Source organism: Oryx dammah, unplaced genomic scaffold (genome assembly GCF_014754425.2).
Source record: "Oryx dammah isolate SB20612 unplaced genomic scaffold, SCBI_Odam_1.1 HiC_scaffold_5, whole genome shotgun sequence".
NCBI classification, from domain to species: domain Eukaryota; kingdom Metazoa; phylum Chordata; class Mammalia; order Artiodactyla; family Bovidae; genus Oryx; species Oryx dammah.
Window position 1 is genome coordinate 51,972,225 of NW_024070189.1, and position 18,865 is coordinate 51,991,089.

At 40.7% G+C, this 18,865-nt stretch overlaps 1 protein-coding gene across 6 annotated transcripts in view; it reads left to right on the plus strand.

Annotated features, from left to right (window-relative positions):
• PPP2R2B (protein phosphatase 2 regulatory subunit Bbeta) overlaps positions 1-18,865 on the plus strand; it is a 482,191-nt gene that overhangs the window by 165,388 nt on the left and 297,938 nt on the right. The window lies entirely within an intron of this gene.

The following is an 18,865-nucleotide window of genomic DNA, read 5'->3' on the forward strand; positions in this document are numbered from 1 at the left end:
CTTTCTCTTTCTCTCTCTCTCTGTGGGAAAAGAATGCATGATGTGCATTTATTTAAAACATTTCTTATAACTTTAGTTTTGTTCTGAGTATGAAGTTACCACCTTCACCTCCCTTTTTTAAAAGTTGCTATCTTTGAGCATCTCTCTTGTCCAAGCACTGTATGTACTGAGATTTCTGTAAGTAGCATTTCAATATGTCCACACCCAGTTAAGTGGATCTTGTGATTTCCATTTTTAATAAGAAAACTGAGCAACTGAGGCCCAGAGATGACACTAATTAGTCAAGGTCACACAGTCAGGGTAAAATTTGTCTTCCGACTCTAGACTGTCTAACGTGCTCTTCTATTAGAAAATTCTGCACAACTTCATTTTTCTTTAACTATTAGCTCCTGTTATGAGGAAGATCACAGTGGTTTTTCTCTGTGTGTAAATAGTGTTCCCTTCTGAGGGAAAATTCTTTGCAGGGATCATTTGAAAATGTCCATATAGGGTTATCCATGAGGAAAAGCATTGGTAGGGTTGGCTTTTATCTTTCTGATTTGTTAGAACCAACTAAAACTCCCTCTCCAATAGTGCAATCAGAGTTTTCTAGATTAATACTTCTATTCTCATGGGGCAGAATAAATATTCTACATAGGAGCATTTTACAGGAATGGCAATCTGGTTAGAAGGGGAAGTCAGATAATTTGTTGTTTAACTATTCTTTTCTCAATTTCCTTAACCATAAAATGGGAATAACAGCAGAACCTATGCCACAGGGGAAAAAAATTTATAGTCCATGGGGTCGCAAAGAGTTGGGCGCGACTGAGAGACTTTCACTTTCAATGTAGGAAAAGCACTCAAGACAGTGCCTAATACAAAGCCAGACCTTGACAGATGCCTTCAGTAATTATAGCTGTTGTTATTTTAACTTAAATTGCATTTGTATTGCAAGCACAATGTTTTTCCTTGCATTGTTGTTGATTTGGAGTGATCTTGAGGGAAGGGCTAGTGGAAATAGGAAAGACGTCCCTAAAACCCACCACAGTCTCTTCTTGGCTTATCCAGTAGCCGTGGATAGCCTCTTAGCAATTTGCCTTAATGTATTGGGTTGGCTGAAAATTTCATTCGGTTTTTTCCATAATATCTTACAAAAATAACTTACTGGTTATATTCTGACAGCAAGTTCTGTCTTCCCTTAGAGGCCTTTAAAAACCCATACTACTTGGTACATATTTTTAAAAGAAGAACAAATTTACCTAGTCTATGTATGAAAGAAAGTGAAAGTGAAGTCGCTCAGTCGTGTCCAACTCTTTGTGACCCCGTGGACTGTAGCCCACCAGGCTCCTCCGTCCATGGGATTCTCCAGGCAAGAATACTGGAGTGGGTTGCCATTTCCTTCTCCAGGGGATCTTCCCAACCCAGGGATCAAACCCGGGTTTCCCACATTGCAGGCAGACGCTTTAACCTCTAGTCTATGTATAGTTATTATATTAATATGATATCATTATTACTATGTAACTGTTGATGCTTTCTGACTTTAGTTCCTTCAACAACTATTAATTGACTTTCTGCCGAAGTGATCCTGCATACTCCAGTACATTGTATCTGTTCTCATGGAGTTTGAAATCTGGTGGAAGAGGTAGACATTAAATGAACAATTTTCCAAAGAATTGTGTAGCTTCCAATTGTGATAAGTGATATTCAGGAAAAGTACAAGAAAAGCACAGGAAAAGCCTGGAGATGATTTGTAAAGGAGAAAGGTAAATATAATTTAGATTGAGGCTCATGGACTGCCTCAGACAAAGTTTAAGCTGAAAGCCAAGGGATAAGCCAGAAATGAACAGGAAGGAGCTGAAGACATTTCAGGTAAAAGGGACAGTAGGTCCAAAGTGCAGAGATATAAAATAGTCTGACAGATTCAAAGAATGAGAAGATGCCTAGAGCTGAGTGTAGGGAACAAGAGGAAGAGAGCTAAAAATGAGACTGAAGCCTGTAGTTTACTTTGGAATGGACCAAACCAACAAAGATTAATATTAGGGGAGAGGAATGGATAAATAGACAAGCAGATGATAGAACAAATATAAAATGTTAATGGTAGAATCCAGGTGGTCAGTGGATATCCACTGTAATTTTTTTTTTCAACTTTGCTATCTGTTCAAAAATGTTCATAATGTTACAGAAAAGAAACTGGAGAGGTATTTAGGGATTAGGTCACGTTGAACCTTGTTGACCATAAGGAGTTTGGACCTTATCCAAAGATGGATCGAAGACCATTAAAGGATTTTGATCAGGGGGGAAATATGATCAGGTTAGTTTTTTCAAAGCTCAGGCTTGCTGCTATGTAGGGTGGGGCCAGAGAGCTTGCTAGGAAGTGAACTGGAGTGAAAGCAGGGAGACAATTAGGAAGCCATAGCTGTTCTGTAGGATGGTAGCATGAATAGCGATGGAGATAATTCCGTAGATTTGAGATACGTTGTAGGAGAAGAATGGATCAGGCTGCCTTGGTGTGATAGACTAAGTGGAGATGGAGAAATGATGGAGATGGTGTCAAGGAAGACTTGCCATGTGGATAGATGCATGATGGGGCTGTTCACTGAAACTGGAAAAAAGACTTTGGAAATTGATGAGGTGTGTGAGTCAGCTAGCCTCATATTGAGACTATCAAGTAAGCTTTGGATATTGGTTCTGAAGCTCAGAAGAAAGATCTGGACTAGATACATAATTTGGGGTGTCGTGGGTATATTAAAGGCACTTAATAGTATGTGAACAGTTTAGATGCCTAGAAGAGCCCTCCAGGGCAGATTGAGCCCTATGAGTGAAAAATTTCAAGGAAATTGATCTTGGCTTCATATAAAGAAATTATAACAGATCAGAGTACCTTGGTATAAGCGTAATTAACTACACACTTAAGTTATTCAAATAACCCTGTATAGCCATTTCTCAGAAATGTGATAGAAGAAGAAGAGACCAGTCTTGGGTGAGTTGAGTTCAGAGCGTCTCCAAACATGAGATCTGTGTGATCTGTGAAATGTTACAGCTTTTTAGGGGCACAAGAATCAAAGTAAGAAAGTAAAGACCCCTGCTTCCTCCTCTCTCCCTATCCATCCCACGCACCCTCAAGAAAAGAGGGAAGCTGTAATGAATAAAACTAGGAAGAAATGTGAAAATGACTTTTCATAAGAAGCTAACGAAAAGGCATCAGAAAAGTAAAAAGATGTGGTGTCATGATGGAGAGCTGTCTTGTATTAATAGTTCCTTAAGTTGCTTTGGTATTTTTATGCAAATGCAAGATCAGAATAGTATTTCCAATGCATATGGATGAATGTTTGAGTTCTCTGCTATTCTCAGAAAAATCTGAAATGGAAGGTGGGAAGAAGCTGCCTTACAGTATTATAAATGACCTTTCTGGGGATAGGAAATGTTCTGCTACTAAACGAAATAACCAGAGTGCATTGAAAATCACTAGCAAGTATTCATTATTAGCATTCAGGTCTCCAGGGGCTACCCCCAGCCCTTTATGAGGGCTGGTCAGAAACGTACCAATAAACCTGGGGTGAATAATATTAGGCAAGTCCTGTCAAAATACTGGTAATGCTCTATGCAAAGAGCACAGCTGTAGACTGACACTCCTAAATTCTAGCATTTGCATTTATGAAGAAACTAAGGGTCCAGTTTAGATGCTTAGGCAAAGGAAGAGAACGAAGGTTTCTTCAGTTCTGTCTGTATTCCAGTCATTTTCGTACATGTTTCTCACGTGTTTACTCACTTCATCACCTTATGCAACTCTGAGAGAATACTTGCATTAGATGCATTTTTCAGAATAAGAAATTGCAAGGTTTGGAGAAGCAAAGAAACTTATGTATAAGGTCGCATACTTGTAAGTGGCAGAACCAGATTGGAATCAGTGACTGCCTGGATCTAGGCAAGAGTTCTTTGCCCATCCCTGCGGTCTCTTGTTTGGAATTTAGGGGGGAAATGCTGGCTGTGTTCAACACTCTGCATACATTCCCATGGTGGCCATTCAGTTCACCTGGTCCATCTCTTCCCAGTAAGGCAGTGCATGTGTCTGGGCTTTCCTCTTTTTCTCACAGGGAGGGAGCTGAATTCCCCTAGCTGATGATGCCAGAATCCTTAGCTAACTTACTCCTGTAGGTTTATCTTCCTCTATTTATAATAAGGGCTTCCCAGGTGACACAGTGATAAAGAATCACCCTGCCAATGCAGGCAGGAGATGTGGGTTCAACCCTGGGTCAAGAAGATCCCCTGGAGAAAGAAATGGCAACCCACTCCAGTACTCTTGCCTGGAAAATCCCATGGACAGAGGAGCCTGGTGGGCTGCAGTCCATGGGGTCGCAAAGAGTCGGACACGACTGAGCGACTTCACTGTCACTTTTCACTTTCATGCATTGGAGAAGGAAATGGCAACCCACTCCAGTGTTCTTGCCTGGAGAATCCCAGGGACAGAGGAGCCTAGTAGGCTGCCATTTCTGAGGTCGCACAGAATTTGACACGACTGAAGTGACTTAGCAGCAGCATCAGCCAGTATTCTTGCCTGGAAGATCCCATGGACTGAGGAGCCTGGCAGGCTATAGTCTTTGGCATCACAAAGAGTTGGACACAACTGAGCACACTCACACATGTGTATAATAAGAAAAGAAAGAAAATATGAAATTGAGCAATCAAAATATGAAATTTACCTGGCTTTTTATAGCCTTCTCCATGTCCCTCCACCTAGGACACTCACAGTGAAGTTTCCACTGAACTATCCAGGCGTCTCTTCTCCAGAGCTGATGGCAACTCATGTAGTTGCCTGGAGTAAAAGGAGTGGACCAGAGCCAGCTGTATGATGGCTGATGTCCTTTTGCATTGAAGTGAAGGGTGGGGGTGTCGAAGGACTCGTGTTGGCCAGCGGTTCTCTACCCATCTCCCATTAAAAAGATGAATTTGCTTTCGCCAGACTTCATTTCTACCATCCAATTTCCTTCTGTTGCCTTTCCAAAAGAACTCTGGAATAAAGCTAAAAATCAGCTCTGACCTGACAATCCAATCTTGACATAACTGTCCCACTGAAGCACAGATTCTTTTTATGAGACCACTAGGAGTTTTGTCATAAATAATCCAGGAACCCTTGACTTTTTATGCTCCAAGTTCACTATCGAAATAGCGGGGAGTGGTGATGATAGGATGTGAATGTGTGAAATCCATGGACAACTAATTAATATTAATGGTTTCTTTAGAGAAAGGATCGATGTGGGTAATGGAAAAGGATGGGCATGTAGAGGGGTAAGTCAGACTGTCATTTCTATGCTGTAGAGGAGAGAGGCCTGATTGATTCCAGCAAATGTGAAGAAATGAAGGGGTGAGAAGATGCATGGAGTCCCAGTGTCTGGAGGGCCCTCTGCAGGCAGGATTTTAACATGAGAAGGATGAGGTCTGCCAGAAGGAGTGTGCCGAAGAGTACCATACCTATGAGGCCGTGTATTCGAGGTGTACTTGACGCTGGGTTACTGACAGCCTCTTCCATCACGCATAGCTGATTTCACTGCTAAGAATCCATTAAGTCATGAACCTGAAGTGGTCACAGAATGGCAGGTCACCTCCTCTGCTTAATGCTGGGGACTCAGCTCTGTGACCCTCAACAGATGCACAGGGTGCTGAGTATGGAAAAGCTGTAAACGGTTCTAATGAGGGATATTGCCGCAAAATGTTGAGTGCTCCCAGGTGGTCTGAAAGGAAAAACCTGGACCCCTAAGTACGAAATATCACCAGGAAGTATTTTACCAAAGAGGAGAAGAGCTGAACAAGAAACTTGAGGAGAACAGCATTTGCTCATGTAACTTTGCAGAAGTCAAGTTGGGGCCAAGGACACCCAAGTTAGGAGGACCATTGGTTCACGACAGCTGTACTGTTGTCGTTCATGTTCCTCTCTGCCTTGATGTCTTTATGTATAGAGCAAATAATGCAGAAATGCCTTCTTACTTGAAAAGATTCAAGCTTTATGGAAGTAGATAAAAACAAAGCATGAATCACCATCCATCCCCGCACCCCCCTACTTCCTTGTCCAGAGTTACCATTGTCAATAGTTGCTGAGCTTCCTCATAGCCAACTTCGTATGCATTTTCATACATTTAAATATCCAGGAGCAGATACACATTGAGGGAAAGACTATTTTTTCATGTAACTGAGTGCATACTGTTTGTTTTATTTATGCTTTGTTTGTTTTTCCCCATTCAGTGATGTATATGAAAGACCTTTCTGTGTCAGGACACCTACATCTGCCTTGCTGGTTTTAATGGCTGCCTAGTGCACCATGGTATGGCTATACCATAGTTTACTTAGTAGTTCCTTTGTGGCCAGATGGAATATTGCTTCCAGTTTTTTATATTATAGAAGATGCTGGAGTGATTATTCATATATATGTATGTGTGTGTGTGTATATATATATGTTCTTGTTGATGTTCTGCTTCCTGATTTTATCATCTTTCAAAGCCAAGATATTGGTTCTCATTTCTTAGCAAAATAGCAAGAAGGAATCTCTGGTCCTTCATTTATTCTCTAAGTGACCTTGGATAAGTCCTTTAACCTCATGAACTTGAACTTCTTAATACAGGAAATATCTGGCATTCCTATGTATATGTGGATAGTATATGTGTTCTGAAACCACTGTGGATTTGAGTGTTCATATAAGACAATGTTGATGACTAGCAGTCATGGAGGACCTGCTTTGTACCACAAATAAACTTGAGATTTAAAGTATCTTTCTCGTTGATACTGTCCTTATACCCCTTTAAGTGAAAAGTTGAAACAAAGTGAGATTCCTTGTCCAAGGTCACCCAAGAGTGGGTGGCAGAACAGAAGTCACTTCCAGGTCTGTCAATATAGTACCTGGACACATCTGTTTTGAAAAAAAGGCATGATATTGATACAGGAAAAAATTATTCATTATTCTAAAGAAATTCTCCTTTCAATCACTACTGATACAAAGGGTCTAATTTTTATCAAGAATTTGAAAATGAACAGAGGAAAAATAAGGCAATGCAGTCTTTATTGTTAGGCAGTAGTTTGGAATGCCCATGAGAAGACCTGCATGTTATTCTCAGTCCTGCTGCCATAATTAGTTACTTTTATTCTCTTGGCTTCCATTTCCTAATCTACTAAAATGAGGTTGAAGATGGGGGAGGGAAGGCGAGCTACCGGTGGGTTTTTCTGGCTCTAAGTTCCCGTGGTGCCCTAGGCCTGTATTTGTGGTCATCTGGCTCTGTTTTGTGTGTGATGACATCGTGCTTGGGGGTGAGCCTGGGAGACACAGACGTAGGCTTAAAATGTATGCACTGATGGGTCAGACCATCCTCCTGGCAAGAAGGCTGTGGTGCAGCCAAGAGTGGAGACAGAATGAGAAGCATCTCTTTGCCAAAAGCTGCTGCAGATGGAGGAGCCAGCCTGTCTGGGCGGCCCATGACTTTGAGAGGAGCCATTTGGCAAAGTTATTGGCAGGAGCTGCCTTGCAGCACGAATGCTGGAGACCGTCCTGGGCTGGAGTGAATCAGGGATGCAGCAAAGGTGGCTGGTGGAACAAATAACCATCTGGTGAGCAGGGCACTGCTCATCTTGCCGCACCGACAGGCAAGAGCAAGTGCCAGTTGGGAAGGCTGAGCTCTCCGTGACATGATCTGACAGGCACAATAGACTGTCTCCCTCGCTATTGTCTGCTCCATGGAGGAGGTTGTAAATCCCAAGTAAACTTGGTTTTCTCAGAAACCAGGAAGCCCCAGTTTCTTCTACTGTTATAAAGTCAGAAAGAAAATTCCTCAAAATTATTTATCGCATTTCTTTCCAGCTGCTATGGTGGTGGTGATGGGAGTGTGGTGAAACAGAAATTCTTGCTCTCAAGCACCTCTCCATCCATTTGAGCAGATGATGCTCTGTCCTTCTCAAAAGGTACTTAATCATATAAGTACCCAGACTGGGCAAGTCTGTGTTACATTCGCCTCCCTTGAGACAGTGGAATCAGAGCCTGCCTGGCTCTAGACACCCCCTCCAGCAACACCAGTTCTGAGGCCTTGGAACAGACCCTCCATCTCTGATTCTTTTCTTACCTGTAAAATATGGCACAGGCTGAGGCAACATGCCCCCTGTTAGCATGATATATTTTTAAATATTTTACTGATTTATCTGTTTTTGGTTGTGCTGGGTCTTAATTGCTGCTCAGGATTTCTCTTGTTGGGTGAGTGGAGGATACTCTCTAGTTAATGGTGTGTGGGCTCCTCTTGTCGCGGAACACAGGCTTTAGGGCACACAGGCTTCGGTAGTTGTAACAGGCGGGCTCAGTAGTTACAGTTCCCAGGTTCTAGAGCACAGGCTCAGTAGTTGTAGCACATGAGGGCTTAGTTGCTCTGTGGTATGTGGGTTCCTCCCAGATCAGGGATCGAACCTGTGTCTCCTGCATTGGCAGGTAGATTCTTTACCGCTGGAGCCACCAAGGAAGTCCCTAACATATTATTGTTTATACGTGAGCGCAGAATACATACAAAAGAATCCCTCTCCACGCATTTGGAACCAGTAGTTGATGGTAAATTGGAAAAGTTAAGGCAGAGACTCATAAAAATGATACACCTATTATATTTACTTATTTATTTATTTGAAGTTTAGCTGATTTACAATGTTGTATTAGTTTCAGCTGTAAAGTGATTTTGATATACTTTTTCAGATTCTTTTCCTTATAGATATTACTAAATATCATGTATAGTTCCTGATACACCTATTTTAAGCAGCATTGCCTAATTTTGATGAAAAGCTTCTTGAAGAATCAACACTTAATCTTTAGAGTATGGGTGGGACTGTTGACTGGGGCACATATTCTTCTGGCACAAACCACACCCAAAATGACAAAGACCGCGTCTGAGTTTGGTTTCCTTGAGATCGAGTGAGAGTATAGACCCCTGAGAAGCAATCTGAAGTACAGATCCTTCTAGGTTTTCACGAATGTCCCCCATATTTTATCTTTCCCACACTTAATTGACAATTTTTGATCATCTTTTGAAAACATTCAACTTAGTTTTCATGTCAGACAGTCATCACTGTCCATGATATTCAGTTAAATAACCAGTACAACTGACATCAAGGGATTTGGGAACCAACACAACTGACTTTCAGTAGACATGCAGCTCAAACAAAAGAAGTGGAAGTGAACCAGTGGACCAGAGATGAGCCTAATAAATTAGCTGTGAACGTAGAACATGCTGGAGACACATTTTACAGAGGGACTTGAAAGCATTTTTTCATCTGATGAGTCATCTTAGAGATCTATTAAAAGAGCTTCTGTTGTAATTATGATAAGGAGGAGGAGCCATCATATACTGAGTGCTCACAGTGTGCTAGGAATTGAATTAAGAACTCTGTCTATACTATATATGATGAATTATATATTATATGTATATATATTGTGTACTACATTCGTGTGTATACATAGGATAATGGGTGTGGGGTGGGGGGTGTACCATTTAATCCTCACAACAATCCTCAGCTGTATTAACATTAATTCAGTTAAGGCTGAATTAGGTGAGACATTTAGGTCTTATTCACCACTGTCTATCATCCATCTCCTAGTCCAACATCTGGCAAATAGCACTCATTACATGTTTATTAAGCAAATGAGGGAATATATGATGAAACTTAGAGAAGTTGTATAAGCTGCCTAGCATCAATCAGCAGCCTCAGGACTTTGAATGCACATATGTCTGACCCCAAAATGTATGTTCTTAAGAACAAATTTAGTTCTGTTATAATATTTTTTTTTTCACAAAGCTCTTGGACATGTACTTTGGATACCATATTTCCTTGAATAACCTGCTACTGCTAAGTCACTTCAGTTGTGTCCAACTCTGTGCGACCCCACAGACGGCAGCCCACCAGGCTCCCCCGTCCCTGGGATTCTCCAGGCGAGAACACTGAAGTGGGTTGCCATTTCCCTCTCCAATGCATGAAAGTGAAAAGTGACAATGAAGTCGCTCAGTCATGTCCGACTCTTTGCGACCCCATGGACTGTAGCCTACCAGGCTCCTCTGTCCATGGGATTTTCCTAATAGGATACAAATCTGGGATTTTCTCCACTTTACACAAGTATGTAGATACTTGAGAAGAGGGTCAGTAGCTTATCCTGTAAAGGGCCAGATAGTAAGTATTTTAGTCTTTCCTGACCATATAGTCTACTCAACTCTGTCACTTTAGCATATGGGCATAGCTGCATTCTAGCATTCTATTTATAAAATCAGGTAGTGGCCCATAGACTGTAGTTTGCTGACTCCTGTTCAAAAAACTGTTTGGAACCCAATAAAGTTTTAAAAAATGTTGATCTTCCAAGTGAGTGACTGCAGTAAGTGCTACAAGATACTCACCTGAACAGGAATGCTTCAGTGGGGAAGGTGGGGTCTTGGTGGGATGCCGACAGATGGAGAACAACGGCGGAGGTGTTCCTAATGGAGGGTGGACTGTGTTCTTAGGAGGCAAAAGCAAGCAAGGAAAATGCTATATTCCTGAGCAAATGAGCTGGAGACTATAGATACAGCAGACTGTCTGATGTCCGGTAGAACCTGCATACATCCCACATGTCTTCCGGGCAGTGTCCCTGTAACTGCTCACTCAGTGGTCACTTTAAACATGCTTATTATATACAAGGCACCATGCTAAAAAAAAAAAAGAAAAAATCCAGGTATGTAATTAGAAAACAAAAACCTGATGCAGACTCTGTTCTCATAGAACTTGTGTTCTATTGGAAAGACACACATTATATACAAACACAAGAGCATGAACATAAATCTTGTTAAATGCTATGTAGGAAAAGAACAGAGGCTGCGAGAGAACAAAATATGTGCTCACTGATGGAAACTAGGACTATAAAGAAAAGTGTAAGAAAAGAATTTACCTCTAGCCCCAAACATAATCATATAAACATTTTTTGATGTATTTTCTTCCAGGCTGTATGTGTGTGTGTGTGTGTGTGAGTGAGTGAGAGAGAGAGAGAGAGAGAGAGGGGAGAGATGGATGGATGAATAAAGGAATTATATGAAAAATATATCATATCTTTTTTGTTTTGTTTGTTTTGGTCCCACACACAATACTGTGAGCATTCTTCTGTAACATCCCATAGTTAAACTCTAATTTTGCCAATCACCCAATGCTGGACGTTTAGATGATTTCCAGTATTTTGATGTAATATTTGTGTGATAAATGATTGGATGTGTCTAAATCATCTCTCTGGTTAGTGTCTTAGGACAAATGTCTACGTCAAGATTGCTGGGTTAAATGGTATAAACAATTAAGTATCTAGATCATATTAATCAATTGCTTTCTTAAAATACTGTACCAAGGAGCACTTTTGTAATTGCTTTGGCTCTTTCCCACTTTTTCTAGTCTGTGTTTTTCCTCTGCTTTACCTTGTCACACATTTTCAAAGTGTTCAAGTTCATCCTAGAGAACATATATGGGGTGAAAATCAGGAGAAAAGGAAGTCATAAAGACACAATCGTGGAGCTTTAATTTGAACCTGTTGCCCTTATCCTCCCCGAAAGCCCTGGTGCTTTTTTCCGTCCTCGTGGGAAAGCAAGCTCAGTGCTCAGCTGAGCCATGTATTAAACACATGGGTGAGTAGCTTGTCCTCTGGGATTTAGTTGCCCACCTATATTAAATCAAATGACTTTCTTGGTTCCAGGGCATTGGTTGTAGATAAGTATGTGGAACCTGGTGACCCAGAAATGTTAATTTTCCTCAAATTGGTGAGAAGGTAGTTTCCAAGAGTGATTGACCCACCATGACAACTTGTATGGCTGTTTAATGAACTAGCCTCTTGTGAGGTTCAAATCTGATATTTCTGAAAGCTATGTTAACTTTTTCCTGTTAATACTATATGTGGTAAATGTAATTTGAGCCCCAATAAATCTGAGAAACCTAGACTCTATTATTAGCTCAAGATTTCCAGACATCCCCAAATTGGGAAAATGATTGTATGGCAATGAAAAGTAAAAATCGTATAAACTACCACTGGGATTGCATTTTTGGTGAGTGATTTTGGCCCCTCTAACAACCCTTGAACAATGCAGAGGTTAATTAGATATAATTTATAGTCATCCGTCCATACTCCCGGTTTGTCTGCATACAGATTCAGCCAGCCACACACTGTGTGGTACTCAAGTATTTTACTATTTTAAAAATATCCATGTTTCAGTGGACCTGGGTACTTCAAACTACATGTTGTTCTAGAGTCAGCCCTGTATTGGCTTTCTGTATTTCACCAGCCTTTGGGGATTATAGTTGGAGTCAGTCTGAAGTCTCAATTCTTTTTGACTTGAATATTTGTGGCATTTTTCTCCCTTTGAACTATCTGGAGGTATTGTAGAATACTGAGTTCTTTCACTTTTTATTTAAAATTTTATGAAGTATTAAAAAATGAGACACAGTTTGTGACCTAAGTGTCTAATAAATAGACTTTAAAAGATACATGGCTGGCTGGCTGGCTGACTGGCTGGCTGGCTGGATGAATGAAGAGATGGACAGTTGAATGGATAAAGATTTGTTTGGTTAGTAGGTGAGTTGAATGGGTAAAGATTTGTGTGGTGAGGAGGCAATCCAGCTGCTTCCTCAGAAGACTAAAAGTATTAAAACAGTTTCTAGAAGCATCACATTTCAGTGATGATTTGAGATGGTTAATATTAAAATCTACCTTTCATTTCTTTTCTCTGCTGCCTATGAAGCCAACATAGGTGGGGTGGAGTGAGAGTATTGATTGGGGCAGTGCAAATGCATGGGGACAAGCTTCTAGGAATTCATCAGTGGTGCTAGTTTAAAAGAAAAAGATATGACACAGGGGAGAAGAACTGCCCTGGGAACGTGAGCTTAACAGGAGATACTGGGACAGTTTAGTGCCTCCAACTGATGTCTCTTGCAATGATTAATATCTGATCCCATTCCAGATCTGTCAGATTAGTTTGGGTGAAACTAACATACTATGCTTTGGAAGTTAGAACCCTCTAGTCACTTCATAGGATGTAAGAGGAAAGTTTTGGGCACAGTTCCATTTGGGTACAAAGTGTATTTCTTTATAGGTTCCCTGACCCGTTGCAGGGTCAGAGATCAAAAGCCTACTAAGGTCTCCCCAGCACCTGAAGAACTCTGTGCACTGTAGTGAAAAATGCAAGAGGAATCTGATTATCATCCTGGGCTTCTGCTGCCAACATGCTTACTCAGTCCCTAAGCTTCCTCAGCACAATTTGAGATGGAAATTTTCCGATCAGAATTTTTCCTATAAGTCGAAGAAACTTGGATTTGAGCCCATTGCACAGGCCAGGTTTTTTTTTCCCCCCTTTTTCCAGTTACTTGACAAGCAGGTTGCCTTTGAGTTGCTCATATGGATGCCTTGATCTAGACATTGGCACATGCTGAAAAGGCAAAACACACCTTCCTCCTTTTGTTTGGACTTTAAGGAGATTAGTCTGCTCACCATTTTCTCCTGTGCTTATAAGTCTTCCTGCCTGTCCCTTTGTCTACCTGAGTCTCTCCTAACGGATCTTCAAGCCACACAGGCTGGCTTGTATGGGGTCCCCCACCACCCCAGCCATTCATGCTTCCTTGTTCCTCTAAGTCACTTTCCCAGGACCTACGTGACCTGCCTCCAACCCACATTTTCCAATGACATTTCACCTGAACTATTTGAATGACTTAATCATAACAACAGTCTTAGATGTAGTCTTATCCCCATTTCATAAATGAGAAAACTGAGGCCCAAGTCCAGACAGCCTGTCAGGAAGAGGCAGACCTGAATTTTGTCTTCCCAATTGAAAAGAAATTCTGAGAACACAGTTATCACATCTTTACTCCTTTAGTTTATGTTGCAGAGGACAGTGTAGTGCTTGGTCTACATGTGTTTAGTACCTGGCTGTTAACCTGGATCTGAGTTGGAGAATAAATTGATTATGTCTCCATAGTTAGGAGAGCAGCCAGTAACATATTCTTTATGTGTATTTGAACTTGGGGCTCCCTATTTAACATGTTGAAGCCAGTTTCTCATACTTCTTCTAGGGCTTAGATAATGGGGCTGACGTCAAAAGTTGTGCTGTATGTTTCTGCAGTCACTTGGAAATTATACCAGCTCATTAAGAGCATGGCTCATTATTTATTCGTTCATCCATTCATTTGTTAATGTGTTTGTTCATTTTACTGTTTAACCATTCAGCAAGTATTGACTGAGCAACTGAAATGTCATTCATACCATATGAGTTGGTATATGATAGCATCCAAATGAAAATGTATATAAAGAGTTATTAATATTGGTTATGAGGGGGAGGGGAGAAGTGAGCAAAAAAAAAAAGACAATTTAAAAAAGTTCATCACATTGGTGATAAAACAAGTATATATAGTGTAAATTTCTCCTGTATCCATTTCTCTGTGAACTGTAAGAGTTCAGTTAACAGACTCGTTATCAAAATACCAATGATGATTATCTTGGGCTAATGGAACTTTTATTTTTACTATTTATCTTTTCTAATGAATGACAGTTTTCAATACCTATATGCATTGTTTACACACTAAAAATTATAAAGCTGTCATTGTGGTGAAAAATAATTCATGGAGTATCTATTATGTGTGAGGAATAAGTCTCTGGCTATCAATGTACTAAATATTCACCCGAGTTCTTCCTATTTTCTTGGAAGTCCCATTAGTAACTCTTCAAATGAAAATCGGTTTGATGAGTAGTGAAAAGTGGACACTGTCAAATTCTGTAGCAAGAATTTGAAGTTCTCTTACCTGTAGGTTCACGTGAAAGCGCTCTGGCAATGAGCCTGGCTCTTAGGCTTAGAGCTCCTTTGGTCTTGTGTCTTGGCTTAAACAGTAAGGGTAAGACGCTACTTGTGAGCTCAACCTATCATCTCATAAGGTGGCTGGAGAAGGGTCTTGGAGGAGTCAGTGAAAATTAATTACAATGATGGAAAAGCCATCGAAGAAAAAATGTCCTAAATCCTGTGGGTTGGAGCCAGCCGCTCTGTACGTAAAGAATTTCACCGTCTATGTTTATTGACACAGAACGTAGTTTTAATTACCCTGAAGGAATTTCTGGCATGTTTTGCCTAAGCCAGTCTTAAAATGTTTAATCAGCAGTTTCATGACAACCAGGCCCACTGGCAATGGGGGCACCTGGGGGCAGCTGGTCAAGGGTAGTGTATTGCAGAGTGGCTATTAGTGATAGAGCAAAAGTAGGCTTTATCAGACAGACAGAAGCAAGAAAATGAGATGGCCTTGACTTTGAAAAGTTTGGCATGTCTTATGTCTGAGAAGCCTGGGTTTCCTTCCCAGTTATTGACCATGATCTAAGCAACCTCCATAACCTCTATTTTTTGTATATTGAGGGTAAACTTTGGTAAGATGATATAAGACAGAGTTTGAGCAACTAATCAAGGCATCAGCTTTATTGCTTAATGACTAGTGACTTGGGAAAAAAAAAAAAGTGAATTTACCTTCCAAATATAGGCCTAGGGAAAATGTAGACTTTTTTGTCTTAATCACAAAATATTTTAAGAAAAGTGCTATGATAGGAAAAGAAGGATGATGGTGTCACATCATAAAGCCATCTTAATCTATCAGACAACTTGAGAGGAAACCATAGCCCAAGGTGAATGCGAAGGCACCAAAGACCTTGTTTCCTTGATTTTAATCTCTTTGTTCTTGAATCCCTTAGTTGAATCCTCTCAATAAGATGTAAAAGCAATCAATAGTACTAAATACTGTCTTTTATTCACCTCTCCAGGTTAAATTCCAGATGAAATTTCTCTTTTTCTCCCTACATAAAAATGCCCTTTTCCCTGTCTCTTGTTACAGCTGTCCCAACCAATCTGCATATAGGCTAATTTTTACTTTTTTATGTAGGCGGCAAAGGTGAACAACTTGGCACCTTGAAACCTGAATAGGAATCTAAACGTGTCTTTGGCACAATATATTGAGCCCCCACTTGTGGAGCTACCAAGAGTGTCTCTGTCTTATTTAGTGACATAATGGCTTGCTGATAATCCTTTTTGCTTGCACAGAAAGGTTTCTCAGTCTATTTCGTAGGAACATTTTCTGTACGCTTCCCTGGTGGCTCAGAGGTTAAAGCGTCTGCCGCAATGTGGGAGACCTGGGTTCGATCCCTGGGCTGGGAAGATCCCCTGGAAAAGGAAATGGCAACCCACTCCAGTATTCTTGTCTGGAGAAGCCCATGGATGGAAGAGCCTGGTGGGCTACAGTCCCCGGGGTCACAAATAGTTGGACACAACTGAGCGACTTAACTTTAAACTTTCAACTTTCATAGAGAAGTGAGGCCATTGGAAATAAGTCCCTTTTAACCATCAAAACAACTGGGCAGATAGTTCCACGGATGTCCTTGGTGTACCAAGACTAATTATCAGTTTTAAACAGTCCCCTTTCCTCCTACCTTTCAAACTAGTCTTCCAGTAGACCAACTTGGCTAACCAGGTTGTTATGTCAGTGGCCAAATTTTAGGCAAGGAAGGAGTTACTGAAATAATAACCCCCTCTTATATTTCTGATGGGATTTTATATTTCTGCAAAGTATTTTCTCAACTCTTACCTATGCAGCACAAATTTGGAGAGCAGGTTTTATTTTGTCTCATCTTCTCACTGAGAAAACAGACCCAGTGGAGTTCATCAACTTGTCCACGATCATGTGGCTGGTTTGTAATGGAGACATGACTGAGGTCCAGATTCTGATTCTGAAAACAGAGCTCTTTCCCATGAGATTAGAATACTTAAATCAAGCTTCACTGAACTCTTGAGTAGATGAAATCTTGCAATTTGGGGAAAGGGTGTTCATTTTGCAAGACATTGGCCACCTTCATCCTTAGCACAAGGTTGTTTGGGTAGAGCAATGCGGCATATTAACCTTTGATTGTTGGTCTTGGTTGTGGGATTTCTCATTCCTAAGGTTATTTATTGTTACTATTGCCACATAGGCAGGTTTGGGCCACACTCCTGGCCAGTGGTGCAAGCCTCAAAGAGGTAGAGTTTAGTGATAATAAAGATGTGGAGCAGTCAGTGGACTTCGTTCTATTTCAAGACTGAATACAGAACTCAAATATCTAACTCACAAATAGCTGCCATATGGGACAAATAAGAAAATAGGTAAGAAAGACAATGAATTCATCACTACTGACACCATCCTTATCCCCTGGAAACATAATCCAAGGACAGGGAAGTTAGATTTACTGAGTGGTCTTTACATGCTAAGTACCTATTTTGCTTCCTTTACATTTAATTCTGTGAGCAGTGTATTCTTTATTAAGAAGCTGGGCTCAATAGTTAAATCTTCTAACTATACTTACCTGTATGTAAAATCACGACATGAACGTGGGCAGACTCCATGAGATGGTGAGGGACAGGGGAGCCTGCGGTGCTGCCGTCCATGGGATTACAAAGAGTGGAACATGACTTGGCGACTGAACGACAACACCACAATCACGACAGTAAGAGTAACCACCTTCTAAGCCTGTTGTAATGATCAGGTGAGATAGTATTTGTACAATGGTCCGTTCAGTACCTAAAATAGATTGAACATTCATTAAATGGTTGCTTGGTTGTCTTTAGTATTTCTAGAAGCCTTAAATGATCCTAAGTGTTATTTGCTCTGGGCCAAACATTCTTTCTGCCCTCCAAGTCCCTAGAGTTCAGAAGTATACTAAAAGGTATACTCAAAGCAGTAAGAGCCCTCACTCTGAAAACCACTGAGTTTGTCTCTGGACTCTATCCCTCACTAGTTCTATGACCTTGGGCAAATTATTGAACCACTCTCAGCCCAGGTGTCTCCTCCTTCAGTTCAGTTGAGTTCAGTCACTCAGTTGTGTCCGGCTCTTTGCGACCCCATGAATTGCAGCACACCAGGCCTCCCTGTCCATCACCAACTCCCAGAGTATACCCAAACTCATGTCCATTGAGTCGGTGATGCCATCCAGCCATCTCATCTTCTGTCGTCCCCTTCTCCTCCTGCCCCCAATCCCTCCCAGCATCAGAGTCTTTTCTAATGAGTCAACTCTTTGCATGAGGTGGCCAAAGTACTGGAGTTTCAGCTTGAACATCAGTCCTTCCAATGAACACCCAGAACTGATCTCGTTTAGGATGGACTGGTTGGATCTCCTTGCAGTCCAAGGGACTCTCAAGAGTCTTCTCCAATAACACAGTTCAAAAGCATCAATTCTTTGGTGCTTAGCTTTCTTCACAGTCCAACTCTCATATCCATACATGACTACTGGAAAAACCATAGCCTTGACTAGACAGACTTGTGTTGGCAAAGTAATGTCTTTGCTTTTTAATATACTATCTAGGTGGGTCATAACTTTCCTTCCAAGGAGTAAGAATGAGGCTAACAATGCTTAACTTCTTAAGGTTGCTGTGAGTATTAAATATGTATTATAGTGTATATAATGTGCTCAGGACAATGCCAAATATGTAGCATGTAATAAAGACTAAATCATGTTAGGTTGTCTTTTCACTAATATTACTTCAGTTACCTAACTGTCCTAAAGCAAAATCATTGCTGTCAAATGACGGTTGTTTTGATTACAAAACAGAAACAGGTTAATAACCCAACCTTAACCTTTGATCTAGTATCAGTTCTGGCTAGTGGTGACTGGTCTCTTTTAAATAATAAATATAAGCTCATAAAATAATAAATGGAATCTTATGAGAGACTTAGCCAACTGCTCATCTCTTCTAAATATGAGATAAAACATTAAGAAATGAAAATCCATTATCTACTTTAGATACCATCAATAGGATAGTTTTTAAAGGTAATAGCTTTGAGATACTAAAAAATGAATAATAGATTAATTATAAACCCCTTTCTATAT